The following is a 16,187-nucleotide window of genomic DNA, read 5'->3' as shown; positions in this document are numbered from 1 at the left end:
AAGATGCAGGCAGATGAGCTGATACTCCTGTGGGAATGCCATTATGTGTTCCATTTGAAGAGTGCTTCTGCTGCTGCCTTCCTCCTGAAGCTGGCCACATCTTTATGAATAAGCAGACTTTTCACATAGTTTTGTCTTGTGACAGAGTTTTCTACACCTTCTCCAAACATGTGGGCCTTGGGTCTCAGTATACCAGACTGCCTCATTGCAAGATGAAGTGCAGCAGTTTCTGTATATATACCATAACTTTTGTGGGGTTTCCACCAACCACACTCTTCAGACAAAGGAGGCTGAAGTAGCTACTTTGCCACCATATAATACTGAGCTCTTACAGCATCATCAGTAGCACATCTCATACTAATAATGTAGAATATTGTTCTGTGGCCTAAATTAAGTCTTCCACCTTCCTTTTCCTCAAGTTATAACTGGCAAGTGATGAAAGATTGCAAAATGTCTCCCTTGAACTTTCCATCTGACCCTGCTGCTTGCCAGCAGCTGGCAGGGTTTGGAAAGTGAGGAGGCTCGGGGCCCGGGGCTGGTGGCACAGACGTGGTTGTGGCTGCAGCTGCGGTGTATTGCATGCCTTCCCTTATCCTGTGGCATGCCACAAGATGGACCATGTCAGTGCTAGCTCAGGGCAGGCTGCAGTCACAAAGCAGGTGCATGACATGCCTTTCACTCCAGCAGCGAGCACATGCCATACCCCTCACTGCTCGCTTGAGGTAGTTGTGTTCCCCTTCCACTGCAGCTTCCCTTGTGTGGGCCACAGAGACTTGTGAGTGGCATAAAAACATATACAGCTGTAAGAAAACTTGTCAGGGAGGTGCAACTCTGTGTCAGCTCTTTACTGTGTTGTATTTTTCAATCCATATTCAACCTCGCTACAGAATCATGGAATGGCCTGGGTTGTAAAGGACCTTAAAGACCATCTAGTTCCAACCCGCCAGGGACACTTTCACTAGAGCAGGTTGCACGTTTAATTTCTGAATTTTGAAATGGAATTAAGACTTTATTATAATAACCTTAAATGTACTGTAATAAATTGTGGCACCTCTTGATCTTCATGATTCTATACCCGAGATCAAACTAAAATTTAACTGCTAGGAAAAATGTTGGGAGATAAAAATACACTGCGAAAAGATCAAAGCAGTTGATAGAGAGGGCAAAATTGGACATACAGGGATAAAAAAAGCATCAGTCAGAGACTGTGACTTGGAACTATCTCAAATCTGGAACCAGTAATGTGGAGGTCCCGCAGTGGGTAAGTGAGAATGAAAAAGAGAGAGATTAAAAGGTAAATAAAAGATGGATTGAAACAAAACTGTGTGATTTTTTTTTTTCCAGTACTGCTTTCTCAGCCTCATTCCTTGAAATAGTCATTAAACAAACTTTGGCTCTGCAAAAAATTTAGAGCTCTTCAAAGACTCTTAATATATTCTGATATGTAGCTCTATATTATCTCTTTAGAAAACGGACTTTTCTAAAAAGCATCTTGTAAAAGTTAAAGTCAAGGGGACAATTCACAGTGAATAATTTATTCAGCATATTTTGTCTCATTTTTAATTCTCATGTTATCCAGGAGGCAATTATGATTACTTTGAATATGTTGGAGTTTACTCACAAAAGAGCTCTAAGGGAATTATTTTTAGACTGGATATATGACTGAATATGATACTTGCTACTTGATCTCTGTTAGCCAGTTATTATTAGAGCCAGGCAACTATTCACAGTAGAACTAGACACAACTTATTTAAAAAATGCAGTCTAATTTCTGTTTGCAAATTATCCCCAATGATGTCAGGTTTTTGTGGGATTCTTTATGTTTCACCACCTATGACCATACATGCAAACAACCAGGAAAGACCTTCAAATAATGGTAATATTTGGTATTCATTTCTTCTCATCCCAGCTTTGCGGCACTGTATCAGCTTCCTGACCAGATGATGAGAATCACATATACTCTGTTTAAATTAGTTAATTATCAGCTAATATTCATAAATGTTCAATTAATCTGCAATTTGGACAACAAAGAGAAGGCCACTTCCTGTGCAAATTCTCCTGCAAGCATTTACTGACCACTCTTCATCAACACCTTGTGAATGTCCCCATGAATATGATTTAGTTTTTGACATGTTTTCAACCATTCTCATGAAAGGAAGTTTGGATAACAAGCAGTGAATCAAAAGGTTTTGCACACAAGTGCCTCTGGTCTTCGGTGGGTCATGCTATTGTGATATGATATACAGTTATGGTTGGCTATATAGCTAATGAGATATTGTTTCTATTCCCTGGTCAGTCAGTAATGGCTTTATCTTGTTTGGGAAGCTGCAGAGGAAAGATTCTACCTGAAGACACTGCAGACTTTCCCAGCTCTGCTCCGGGGCCTTCTTGAGCCTAGTGTAAGGCTCTCATGGAGCCCTTAATCCCTGTTCATTAACTGAGGATCAGTCAGTCTGTTGGGAGAAGATCAATGTGAGTTGGAAGAAGATTAGTGTCAGCTCTGACCTATTGCCTTCAGGTGAGTCTGTGGCCTCAAGTGAGGTTCGTGAAAGCCATGTTTTTCCTCATGATCCTCAGCTTTTCTGCTATTCGTGTGTCTCCAGTATGTTTCAGAAGTAAATATTTTCTCTGGAATATCTCTTCTTATACTTCCAAAAAAAGATGAAACACATTCGGAAAAAAACTCTGCAGCTTTCAGAGCAGCAGTAAAAGCTGGCAGGAATAGATGTTTCGGCTGGGTAATACTGAGAACATCAAGGACACAGTTCTCTGTTGAAAGGAATGATGCTTGTAAGAAGGCGGTAGACTCATAAAAGTATAAAGGCACCACATACTTTATACTGGATGTCAACTCCCTTCAGATGCTGCTTGGGGTTGGCAGCAGACAATGCTTTCAGCCTCAGGTGACTCTGCAGCTGGTGTTGCCCTGCTCATGTGCAGAGAAGCTGCAGATGTCCCCACCTGACACGGCACTACTAGGCATTTCAGAAGGCTTCTCTTGTTTCTTGCCTACATGGCCAAGCTAGGTCCAGCTGTTGGAGTGGCTGCAGTAAATACCCTGCCACCAAAGAGAAACAGGTGGCTTATGCTGCGATGGGAAAGCAGAAGAAAATGCTTCCTGGCATTGGTTTAGCAGGTAAGTTTACCAAGTATTGACATTTATGGAAGTTCTGATTTGTGAAGTATATTCAGAGGTTGCACGTGCCAAATCCCCATGAGAACGAGTCAGTGCTATTACTTGCAATGGAGCAGTACCAGGGGTACGTTCACACTGTGTGTCTTCCTCAGCAGATGAGACATGGGATGGGTGTTGGTGGTCAGCATATCCACCCACAGCATCACCACCTTAACCCTCTAGACAGGTGAATAAATATGAATATGTTTAGGAAAAATATGTATTCATATATACCTTTGTTTTCTATTTAAAAAGAAACTAAGCAAGAAACTCTGAAGCCAATGAGACAGTGCTTCATTTATTAGTGTGGTTGTTTGTAAAAAGGGTGAATTTCACATGAAATACAAACAACAGTTAATGATGAGTTCAGTAAACATAAAGAAGACTTCCATTTGCCTTTGTTTCCCCCTGTGTACCCATGCTTTATATTAGGATACATCTACAATAGTTTTGTTAAGATACTTAGGTTGGGTTCTACTAATGTCATTATCACCTTTGCAGACATGTCATAGTTTGCTCTCTCTTTTATAACTTCATGAAGATCTTTACATATGTCATACTTCTTTCCCCTGGTAATTAATGGATGAAAATGAGAGAGCTTCACCTTTCTGTCCTCTGAGAAAAAAATCACAAATTTCATGGTGGGTCAGTTTTACAAACTGTTATTTCTCAAAGGGAAGCATTCTTAGTAGAACAAAAAACCCTGTCTGTTCTAAAATTACTCCAGAAAGTCAAACAGAATGATAAGCTAAATGAAGTTTTGATAGAAGCAGGTGCCTTGTCATGACAGCAGAACTTTTTAATTGCTTCTGTTGAAATAGTACTTCTATTGAAAAATTAGGTCTGTTTAAGTAAGTAGAATTATAGTAATTTCTGAGGCTAAACTGCACTTAGGGACAGGAAAATGCTTACTCCAGCCTAGTGCACATGAACATAGCAACAGTGAACATGAGGGTGGGTGGCAGGTTCTTCAGGATGGAAACTGCAGAGGAAGCTTTCTTGTGAAAGCACAGGCCAATATCCGTTCAAGGAAGCTCCTGCTTTGATGAAATTCTCATTCTTGTCACCAAAGTGTAGTTATTCAAATACTCCAAGCTAGACTGAAGTTTCAGCCCAGGAAGTGCTGCTAAGACATTCTGTGGCCAGCTGTGATGCCCCAGCCCCTTAACCCTGAGCTCCCCGTGGGACCACTGAGGGACAGGGGACAGGAACAGAAGGACGTGCGTTTGTAGTGCTGGCTGAACTTCTACTGCAATTGCACACAGCCTTATAACAAAAGGCTTGAATTCAGCTAAACCTTTATGAAAATATGAATTTGTACTTCTGGTTGATTTCTTTTAACTTTTGCCCCAGTCCCAGTGTCCCCTATGTCCTGCTACCCTTGGCTCCATGGCACAGAGAGATGAACTGGAGTCATGGGCTGAGAGATGGGGTCAGGCGATCAGTTCTCAAGGAGCTGGTTCCCAAACCAGTCCCTCCAGCTTGGGACTACCCTGTCTGTCCCAAACTGCCCCAAACTGCTGCAATACCCAAATTATTCACTGGGAGACTTTGCCTTGAGGCAACTGCAACAGCTCTATTTCTTTAATGATTTTAATGGTCAGAATTGTGCCAGGTCAAGCCATTTAACTGTGTATTTAATTAGTAATCTGTATGCATGCAACTTAAAGGCATTCAGCTGTGTTATTTTATAGGGATTAACTAAGTGGGCAGTAAATAATCTATACCGGCAATAAAAGTATTTATAGTGGTACTCTTTTTTGTTTGGTTTGGTTTTAGTTTTTTTGTGTTTTTTTTTTTTTTCTTTTTGTTTGTTTGTTTGTTTGTTTTTACTATCATTGCAGCATTGTAAGTACTGGTAGAGGTCTGCATAAGAATAGTTCTGCTCTAAGAGATGGGGGAAACGCAGTTTGAAGTTTTCTAATGTGAAGTTCATGGCCAGACAACCCAAAAAGTTATTGTCAGCTGCAGGCTTGCTATGTTAAAGAAAATAAACATGAAAGCAACTTGGCCAGTGGAAACTCATAATTTAAAGAGGAATAGGAGAAGAAATATAACCAGGAACTGGTGGATAGTAGTTCTTTGACTTGAATAAATATTAAGAGTATTTGGCTGCTAACAGTTCACAAGTTAGCACTGGCAAAGTATTTCCTGGAACGGTAAAGTTAGCCTCCCAGTCCTTCTCGGTCTGTGAGCGAACAAACCATTTTCTATGTCAGTGCCATTGAAGTGCTGAAGAGAATTATGGGACTATGATCCTGCATAGATAAAATGTGTGTTTTGAAACAGGGAAATTTTTTTGTACCTACATCACAAGGGTAGTCCCTCCTAAACAGAAGCAATGTGCTTCTTGTTAGTTTTGCACCAATGTTTTCTACGCTGTCTTTCACAATAGATTTTCAGGATAACACTAGCGGTTTATAAAGAGCACTGACCTGTGAAACAGAGGTAATAGATATTGTTAAAAATCTTGGCTTGCTCCCTTGGAGGTCATGTGGCAGGGCCAGGTAACTTTAGAAGCACAAGGAGTTGTTTAAGTGGGAAATGCAGCAATAACAACACACTGACCTGAGTGTGTAAGCCTCTGCACTATTTGGCATGTTTAGCCCAATAAATAACATCATGAGACATTGAATCCTATCATGTCATTATTCCAGCATGACCCAGATGGTCAGCCAAAGGCTGTTTACCACAATCCTGCCACCCTCTGCTCATTTGGAAAGAAACAGCATGAGATACCCTTTTTGATCACAACTTTTCAAGCAGCTCTTGACCTCTAAACTTCTCCCTCATCTTTCAGTTACATCAAGAAGGCTTGCTGCCTTCTCTCGTTTTTCCACTATTCCTGTTACAGACATCCAGACAAATATATGCCACTATCTATAAGCATACTATTTAACACAAGACTATTTTAGCTTCTGCATGGGCAGAATTTCACAGGCACCCTTCATGAATACTGCGCCTCTGGGAGGTGCCCGCAAGGAGTGAGGGCCCTGGACAGAGTGCAGACCTGCACAGAGGTGCTGCAAATCACTTCTGTCTTCCTCAGCTACTGAGAGCTCACAATGACTGCCTGCTTTGGCAGGAGGAATGGGACTTGGACCTGTGCTGTTGTGCAAGATGGATCATGTATCCATATTCTGCACAAGTCTAAAGAGAAGCTAAACAAGGATGTTGTTTCTACCCTTCAGTCATAAACTCTCCAGAAATATTCTGCTATAGGTAGGATAAAACACTAGATAAATTCAGGTCACGTTCAGCAAATCCTTCTATTCAAATAACTAATCCTGAGTAGGGAAAAGAGGATTTTTGAAAGTATGAGGTTTTTATTCTTTATTAAAAAAAAGGAAAACAGGCCTTCAGGAGTAGCTTTTCCCATTTTGAATGAAAAATATGTTTGGTGGACCAAACCATTTTCTTTGTCCTGAAATAAATGAAAACATTTGTTGGGAGTGCAAATCACTACTAATCAGCCCAAAGAGCACCTCAGGAGTATGGGTTGTGAGAGAGGCCTTCTCCCCTGCTCTCCTGCTCTTCACCTTCCTTTCTGGTTCCGTTCTCACAACTTTCTCCTCTCTTCCCAGCTGAACAATTTCCCCCATGCTTGCTCTTTTTCCCTGTTAAAAATTAATCAACTGAATAAATGTGCTGTTCTTCCAAGAGCTCATCTCTCCCTCACCATCCTGCAGTCGCTTGGCTCAGAGGGTCTCCCCGGTTGCAAGGGGGCATGGAAGCACGTAACTGCTGGGCCAGGAGGAGCACTCTGTTGTGAGCCAACTGGGATAGGAAAATGCTCTTTGACAGATCCATGGATGGGCTGCTCCACTGGTGGCTCCTAGACAAAGATTTAGACAGCTCCTTTACCCTTTTCTCCCTGGCCAAACAGATGGTCCTTCATTTGGATCTGCCAGCCTCTGGTCAATGATGAGTGAGGTCTTTTGTCCTTCTGCAAAAGATGGATCAAACCAGAAAGGATAAGAGTTTTCCACTTTCCCCAAAGCCCTTGGAAGCCCTTGCTGGCTTTCTCTGTGCTCACTCATCGCCAGACCCTGCAGGAGCTCTATTTGCTCTTCCTGAGATTGCAATTACCAGCACTCCCCTTGGCAGCTGTCTTGCCTTGCCACATTCCTTTTTGTTATGCTAATAAACTTATAACCAACTCCAGCTTCTGAGACTATAATACACCCCTTTTGATTCTCTAACCTACTCTCCGTGCATTAGGGCACATAACGGTTTGCTAAGGCCCTGGCAGAATGTCTTTAGCTGACTAACTCTAGTTGTTCCCATTAGATCCTAGCGTGCTTCTGAGGTTTGTAACTTCCACAGTAATCAAACTCCTAATCCTGAGGTTTAGTGAAGTTTGGATGGATTTGGATTTTCCTACATAATTTTTTTTTTAGGGGAGATGACAGTGCTCTTTGATGAAAGATCTTTGGATGGAAAGTCTCTGTGCTAAGTTATGAGCATGAGAAGAACATACTTTCGGTCCAACATTTTATCTATCTTTTTTTTAGTTGAAGTGTGGGTGCTGATGTCAAGATGGCAGTGTGAATGCATTAAGGGTCTGAACTTGTACTCAATACCTTGAGGGTGATGATGTGACTTATGGTTGCCGTAGTGGCATGTACAAACATGGATTTAACTTAGATCCTGCATTCCACAATGTGTCCCTCACAGAGCTGATAGCTCAAATTACATTCCCAGGGAACTGTGCTTCCTGGTGGAAACCCTTTGAAGTGTTCAAGTCTAATGGGACTCTCTCTCCTTGTAACAAAATGAGTCTTTTACATACATTGAACAAGACTATATGACTAAAAATATTGCAAGCTGCTTTTATAGCCATATTCCTCTCTCATTGCAAAGATGGTTTACCTCTGGAGTGCAGTCTTTAGCACTTGTACTGTTGTACTATGTCATGCTTTTTTTTTCTTTTTTTGTCACTGATGCAGAAGGAGCACTTGAATTTATAGCATCATATCTAAAGGTCATATATCAGCCAGCTCAGTGTATGAAGTTTGTACTGCAATATCATGTGACAGATATTATGCTATTCCACACCTAAGCAAAGCACATGTCCTATCATAAATACCTATTAAAATGGGTAAAACATAAACCAGCATGCCAGAGAGTCAGGGAATTTTGGTATGAAACATTAGGCTAGTTTCACCAACAAACACAAACAGATTGGGCAGGTGCTCACATACAAGTGTTTTTAAATTTCTTTAAAATAAAGACCTCACCCTTCCTTGCAAAATTCACCTTCAATGACGGTTGCTGATGGGGCTGTAGTTTGAAACTCACTGAGAAACAATTTGGGGATGGAGAAGGAAAAGATTCCCATGGGATGTCTAACTTTGAAGGCACGAATATCAATGAAAATTCATATGTAATTACTTTTTCATGTCAGAGAGTCAGGTCTGTGGTGACTAGTGTAAACAGCTGCACACAAGAGCATCACCTGTGAACTCATGGGAGTGAGGCTGGATGGTTTTTAGTAGCATGAGCAGGGATGAAATGGCATGGTTGGTATGGGATTTCTTTTGAAAGACACACTACTGCTGCCTCTGCACAGATTGCCAGGCTTTCCTTGGGGTTTAGTTTGTTTAACCTCTCTCTGACAGTAAATAAGACTCGGAAGTGCTTCGAGTTCTGGGATAACACAAGCTTTGCCTTTGTACAAAATGTGACACCTTTCAGTCGCCAGGAGGAGCAGATAACCAGCCAAAGCTGAAGAGCCCTTCCACAAAGCAGCTCTTTCCAGCCACCTCTCAGGATGTGAGCACCAATGTTGAGCTTATCCAGTTTTCAGGGGGTTATATTTTTTTCTTTAGGAAATCCTTTCTTTATCTCTGTCAAAAAGGAAAATGTGGGCAGTGCTGCCCTCTGAAAACAGCAAGAAGTCTTTTTCACTGTCTTCCCAATTACCCATTGCTCCCCAGTTAAATTTCACGTGAATTTAATTTATTGTGCTTGATGGCTTAACAAGAAACTATTAGTACAAGGGAATTAGCTGCATGTCATGTTTGGAAATTTGCTTTGCTGTTTTTGCTGTTTTGATCCTAATTTGCCACTTGAGTAGAGATGCTCCCTGCACCTTGACATCAAAGAGGTCTGTGTCTCCTGACTGCTGCAACTCTTCATTCAACCAGTGGAGCAAAACATTTGCCTGACAGACTACATACAGGACAAAGCTTTCTTACTGGACAACCTGTCTCCATTAAATTTACTTTAACTGCACAGCAATTTAAAAAAAAAACACAAACCAAAAAACCACAGCTAACAACAACAATATTAATAACAATAAAAATAATAATAAAACAGCAAAAAAAGGAGCTGTGAAAATGGCAGTAAAATGGTCCCAGTATGGAATCAGAAATTAGGGAGTGATTACTGTGGTTACTGTGTCCCTGCCCTCAGTAACCCCCTAACAAGCATTTAATTATTAGTGTAATGAGGGAGGAGGTAAGTTAAATTTCGAGAAAGACTCCTTTGAGTACTGGAGAAACTTTTGCCCGAATAGTCCTGCCACACCATGTAAATCAGGTGTCCAAAACTGATGTGCCCCACCAGGCACTCAGTTTTCCAGCTCTGTTTTCCACCCTTGCATGGGTGAAACTGGGCCATGCACAAGGGGTTGAGACCCCTGCCTCTTCCTGTCCTGCCCCACAGCCCCCTGGCTCTCCACAGTCCCATTTGGTATTCTGACAATGAAATTCTCTATGGCAATCATTCTGCTGATTTGTGCAGGGGATCAATTACTTCAGTCAGCAAGAACCAAGTGTCCATGTCTATGCTGGTTGTTGTACCAATTCCAGTTGGTTTTCAGTTTTTGACTGTATTTTATGCAAAAGTCAGGCTATGCTGCAGATGACATTTAGGCTTGTAGCAGTCCTCTTCTTTAGAAAATAAAAGTGTTAGCAATTCCAAAATTTTAAAACGGGGTAGTTGCAGTGGGCAGGGGATTCCAACTCAGAATATTCAGAAAGCTAAGAGAAACAAGGGAAGATAAACCGTGTTTTTATTTGATCTTCTGAGAAGCTTGACCTCTGCTTGGTCTGACATAAAGCAGCCTTGATGAATGCATACCACCTAGGTAGTCCCAGCTGAGCAATTTCTAGCACAAAGGAGGGGTGATCAGAGCAGTAAGAAGCCCCCTCTTGTAGTTTTTCCCAGCTATATTAAAGGTCTAGGGGCACCATCAACACTATGCCACCGTGTCCTGGGCCATGGATGCCGATACAGAGCAACCAACCCCCGTGTCCTGCCCTAAGGCAACAGCACCTGTGGTTTGGGCCAGCTCTACCTGTAAACTCCATGTCCCCCTGTGCTGTGGAGACACACTGAATGGAAAGGAGGTTGAGGACATGGCAGCTTTCCAAGCTGGAGAATGACCATTTTCTGCAGGGGTGGGAAGCAATACTGTTTCCCCAGTGCAGTGTAGCAGGAAACAACCCTCCCTGTGGCTCCTCCAGGCTCCAGCAGCAACGGGGACGAGGTGCTGATGGTACCGGATTTGCAGGAAGTCCACTGGGCGCAGGTGCAGGACGCTGCTGTCGGCCAGCATGACTGGCCTGGCATTCCTTTCAGCCACTGCACTCGCAGTGGGTGTCTGGAAACCATCCAAGCAACTCATGTTCTTGCAACTGGGGCCAGTATTGCCTGGGCTTGGCTTTTTGAAGGCCTGTGTTAGTGATACTCTGGCCATAAACCAAGGTGGCATGTCACCAGGAATACAGATTATGGTTTAATTTGGAAGCAAGACCTCCTCATCAGAGTGTGAGGGCTCTGCGCCCTTTCTCCTCAGCCTCCTCTCCTTGTAGGCTGAGGACACTCTCCCAGGGCACAAGTGCTGGCCAGCTTGGAGCAAGGACAGCCCTGCCTTCCCTATCAGAGGCACGGATGCTATGCGAGCACCCAAACACAGCCACTGAACAGGATTACAATGCTCCACACACTATCCAATTGCAAAAGAAGCCGCAGTTACAGCAGACCCACAGAAGAATACAACTAGAGACACCAGCAGGACCCGATGGGAGTGACGAAGTGGCACAGCCAGTCTGTGTAGCTGCAAGATCTGCAGAATGGGGCTGAAGAGCTCAGTTTCTTTTTTTAGCACCTCAAAGGAAAGCTTCAGTGAAGGTTTAAAAGAAAATAAATGAGCTTTAATATACATCTATACATATATATATTATAATATATGGTGGTATATTGCCCCATCCCTGGAAATGTTCAAAGAGAGTCTAGATGGAACTTTGAGCAGCGGAAGGTTTCCTGCTCATGACAGGCGTTGGAACTAGATGGTCTTTAATGTCCTTTCCAAAACAAACCTTTCTGCCATTCCATTTGTGGGGTGATCCTGATAAGATTAGGTGCAGCAGGAGAGAAAGCATGGGAAGGCCTGTTCGAACCCTTGTAGGGAAGAAAATTAAATCAAACATCACTGACACTGCAGACAGAGGTGAATGCATCTGTGCTGAATAGGGGGTGAAGAGCCTTGGAAGAAGGATAAAACACTGTTCCCTCCTAAAACACTGTTCCCTCCTAAAACACTTTCCCAGGCTCATGCAATGGGAACTATTTTAAAACCTTACAGTTAGTACAAACTTCTTGCTGCCAGCACCAGCTCTTGCAGAATATCCCAGGGTTCCTTTTTACCCCTCTAAGTGACAATAAAGAGAGCCTGAGATAATGATGCAGGTCAAAAAAGATAAGTTTGTTTAAACACTATTTTCACAGGCAATATACTATTTCAATGGGTAACAGCATCTAACAAACAGGAATCTGCATGAGGGTGCCCAACAACCTTGGTTTTCAACCTCTGCATGGCAAGTGATTACATGAGCAGCATTACAAATCAAAAGGGAAGACCCAGGCACACTGGAACTTGAACACTAGAACAAAATTCTGGCATTGCTACAGGCAAATCATGCACTGATCGTGCTCAGGCTGGGATTTTTTGCAAGTCTCTAATGAATAAATGGGACAAATGCAGTTTTCAGCCTTTACTTAGACAGACTAACAGAGTCATTTAAAATTCTGTGACACATGCTTAGTTAGAGCTCAGACAAATAAAATGTTGATGTAGCCAATTAATGAAATACAGCCTTAATTTTACTTGTGGGTTAAAATCACTGCAATCATAACCTGTTTGAAGTGCTTTGCTGGGTTAGGAGGTAAAACTTTGTAAGAAAATGAATGCAGATTGAATTCCAATAGCATTTTGCATAAACTTGACAAAGGTTGGAAAAGTAGCTTTTCTAAGTTAACATAAGTGCCCACAGTCTTGTGGAATGAAAGTAACACTTGGAATATCTGAGTAAGTCACTCACGAGTATTTGGAAGGTGCTTTAAGGTGCTTCCTTTCACTATTGAACGCAGCCATTTGTGTGATGAAATCTGGGAAAGTACTGAACAGAGCACAGCAACAGCACCCAGTAATTCAGGAAAGAAAATAAAAATGACAAACTGCAGAAAACCCTAAGCATTTTCGGCATATAACAGTCAAGATACGGATTTTCTTCTGGACACTTTGATTAATGGCTCTTTCTCTTGCATAAGGTGGGACCTTTTAAGGAGCACTTTTTTCTACAGAGGCTCTAACAGCATAGCTCCTCCTAATCATCTGCTGGAGTAGGATTGCAGTATTAACTTGGAAAAATACTATATACTAAATCACTAAAATGATTTTCTGGAGCAACTTGCTCTTGTTTTGGTGGTCTTCTATTCAAGTAATAGCACAGGCCACCCGTTTATGACAATAGCCTTATTTCTTTTCTCTATTAGGTTTTGTTCCTAATGTAATTGTAGTTTTGCCATCACGGCAGATTAATTTGCACTCCCAGCTCACTGGTAGAGACATTCAATTATACCACACATGAAATTCTGTTTGTGCACATCTGTCAGAGAGTGCATGTGAGGGTGTGCACATGTGAGCTATCAAGGAATCAGCCCACTTGCCTGCTTATGATTTTAATGAAAAATAAAACATCTTTAATTTGATCTTGATTTCTCTCTCAAGCTGTTTTGCAAGCTCAGATAACAGCTGCTGTTGGTCTAAAGGCCCCTATGTCCATTTTCAAACTCTTCCTGTGGACAGCAGTCTGTTTCTCGTGCTGCAGAAACATTGCCTTGCATGGCAACTTGCGTGCAGCAAGGAGGCCATGGGAAGAGGAGGCAGAAGCACAGGAACACTGCCAGAAACAGAAATCTCAAGTAGCATATGACCTCAGCACCGGTGGACAGGATCAGTAGCAGTTAGTGCTGCAGCTGCCACCTTATAACAGGATACTCTAATAGACTCTCCATTTCACTAAATGATTAGAGTATTAAAGTTGATGGAAGCCAGCAACGAAATTGCTCCATATACAATATACCCGAAATAGGCCTAATGAGGCTTCAGATTTTAATTCTGTACTTTTATTCTCTATTCTGATTGGATAGAAAAAATCTGATTTCTCCTTTTCCTGAGTTTGGATACTTATGTACGCTTTTTCTAGTGGATTAACCCCATTCTCCATCTGGAGGCCTGGGATTGCATCATATTTTCTTTGCTTTTAAAATCAGCTGGAAAATCTCCAGCACTTAATGTGGCTGTATGTCCTTGGCTTTGACATTTGGTTTCTAGTCTCCATTAATAATCAGGGTTAATTCCTTTGGTTGTCACGATGATTTGTGGGTTTTGAATTGCCCTAATTTATACAAGGCTTCTGTCTCTGCACCAGCCCCCTCATCCTATGTCTGGTACTCCAGTAGCATCTCACTCTATGCTGGGAATGTGAGAATCACATACTCAAATAGGTACCTCTCTGATTTGCTTTTCTCTCCTATGGGGAGGATGAGAACATGCAATATGTAGGCACACCAGTCACCTACCTTTTATGTCTCCTCTTCTCCAGAGCTCAGCCTTTCTCATCATCCTCCTCAAACTGGACCTCGACTTCTCAAGTGAAAACCAGAGAGATATACTGACATCATCTTTCATTGTATATGGCTGTATATGGCTTTCTTCTCATAGAATCAGAGAATGGTTTGGAAGGGCCCTTAAAGATCATCTAGCTCCAGCCCCCCTGTTGTGGACAGGGACACCTGCTAGACCAGACTGCTCAAAAGCCCCATACAACCTGACTTTGAACACTTCCAAAGATGGGGAATCCACATCATGTCTGGGCAACCTGTTACAGTGCCTCACCACCCTCACAGTCAAGAATTTCTTCCTAATATCTCACCTGAACTAACTCTTTTTTCAGTTTGAAGCCATTCCACCTTGTCCTGTCTAAAAAGTCCCTCTCCAGCCTCCTTATAGGCTTCCTTCAGGTACTGGAAGGTGCTATGAGATTTTTCTGGAGCCTTCTCTTCTCCAGGCTAAACAGCCCCAAATTTCTCATCCAGTTGTCTGATTATTTTTATGGCCCTTCTCTGGACTCACTCGAACAGGTCCATGTCTTTTCTGCACTGGGGGCTCCAGAGTCTCCACAGCTGCCTTGCATAGTCTGGGCAAAATTCGCATGATCAAGCAGCAACCTGAAGTTTTATTAAGTTTTGAACCTCCATTTTCCCCCTAAATCTCCTTCATGTGTACAAACAAACACATATCCCAGCACAACAATTACCTTGGAATGATGCAGACGTTGCCACATTAGACATGAAGAAGAAATTGGAAGGTTAAATTATACGAATTTTAGAGAGCTAGAGATATTAGGATAAATAATAGCTACAAATTACTTAAGTCTCTAAGGAGTAAGAGGGACTGTGTTGCCCTTGACAAGATGACCATTTAAAAAGTGTAGCAGAAAAACAAAAGGGAGCTGTATCATGGTAAACTGAAGAAGACAATATGGAAATACATCTTTTAGAGCTCTTTTACGTGAGATCAGATAACTGTTACAAGCTGATGTGTCACAGAGCTACTTGGAAAATGCATTGGATGGTAGATCTTCCAGATCTCCTCTGGAGGCTTCCACTGGGAGAGACATTACTACTCATTCGGCAACCCTAAAATGAAAGAGATGATAGGCTAAAAGTAAGACATAAATTCTCATATTAACTTGTCCTACTTTGTAACAGGACCTGAGAACAACTGTAAATTATTTTTAAACCCTTTTCTTCTGACAGCACCCTCTTGGGCTATGTTCTGGTATATGAAGATAGGTGCTTGGCTTTCTTCTGAGGAGAGGGCAAACTGAGGCAGTGGGGTATGGCAGGCGACCCTGCAGACTGAGATAGTGTATCTACAGAGAAATTACCAAAACCTACCTCACATCGTGATCTGTGCAACCAAATACATGCAACCAAACCAGCACTTTGAAAGCTGATGGGGTTTGCTAGGAGGGACAATCAAAAGAACCACTGTTTGCTCAGCTTCTCAGCAATGTTTTGATAAGATCCCAAAAAAGGGATACATGGAAGCAAATCACTGACCTCAAGGACAAAGGGCAAATTCTTTTGCCATTTAATATCTGGGTAAACAGTGGGAAAAGATCCCAGGGTCTGGTACTATTTATGGCGAAATATTTCAACTGAGGGGTGACACAGAGAGGTGTGGATACTTGGAGTTTAGGAGATTTAATGTACTTATGCTGAAAAAGGGGTGACTCCTTTAGTATTTCTTACATATGTGAGCAATTATATACTCCACTGAGGATGGTAGATACCATATCTAAGGATGAAATGAGAGAAGAGTGTAATTCCCCTCAAGTTAAATGACAATTGATCTGAAAATTACTATCCACAGAATCAAGGGACTATCAGATGAAGGAAAAGGCCAAGGGACAGTAAAGTTTTTGAGCAGTTTTGGCTAGCAAAAGGCATAGAGAGATGAGCAAGGAAGTGCCCCACAGCTCTGGGGGAAGTAGGACATTTGTCAATGTTTCCTAAAAGAGAAAATCAGACAGTACTAGACAAAGTCTTGACTAAAACATCAATTTTGCTTCCTCTTAGAAGCAATCTGCAGCACCCAGAATTGAGGTTAAGCATTTGGGCTAATCACTTTGGAATATCCTACTGAGCTGGGAGA

General features: G+C 42.0%; 1 long non-coding RNA gene across 2 annotated transcripts in view; it reads right to left on the bottom strand.

The window, feature by feature from the left end:
• Positions 1-3,472: 3,472 nt before the first annotated feature.
• The window catches only part of LOC116780883, a 55,688-nt gene continuing 42,973 nt past the window's right edge, over positions 3,473-16,187 (bottom strand). For both annotated transcript variants that reach the window (XR_004354692.1, XR_004354693.1), the window contains exon 3: positions 3,473-7,121. This is a non-coding gene — a long non-coding RNA (uncharacterized LOC116780883). The remainder of the gene's footprint in view (positions 7,122-16,187) is intronic.

This window comes from Chiroxiphia lanceolata, chromosome Z (genome assembly GCF_009829145.1).
Source record: "Chiroxiphia lanceolata isolate bChiLan1 chromosome Z, bChiLan1.pri, whole genome shotgun sequence".
NCBI classification, from domain to species: domain Eukaryota; kingdom Metazoa; phylum Chordata; class Aves; order Passeriformes; family Pipridae; genus Chiroxiphia; species Chiroxiphia lanceolata.
Note: the sequence above shows the minus strand (reverse complement) of the source record. Positions and strands in the feature narration are given on the sequence as shown.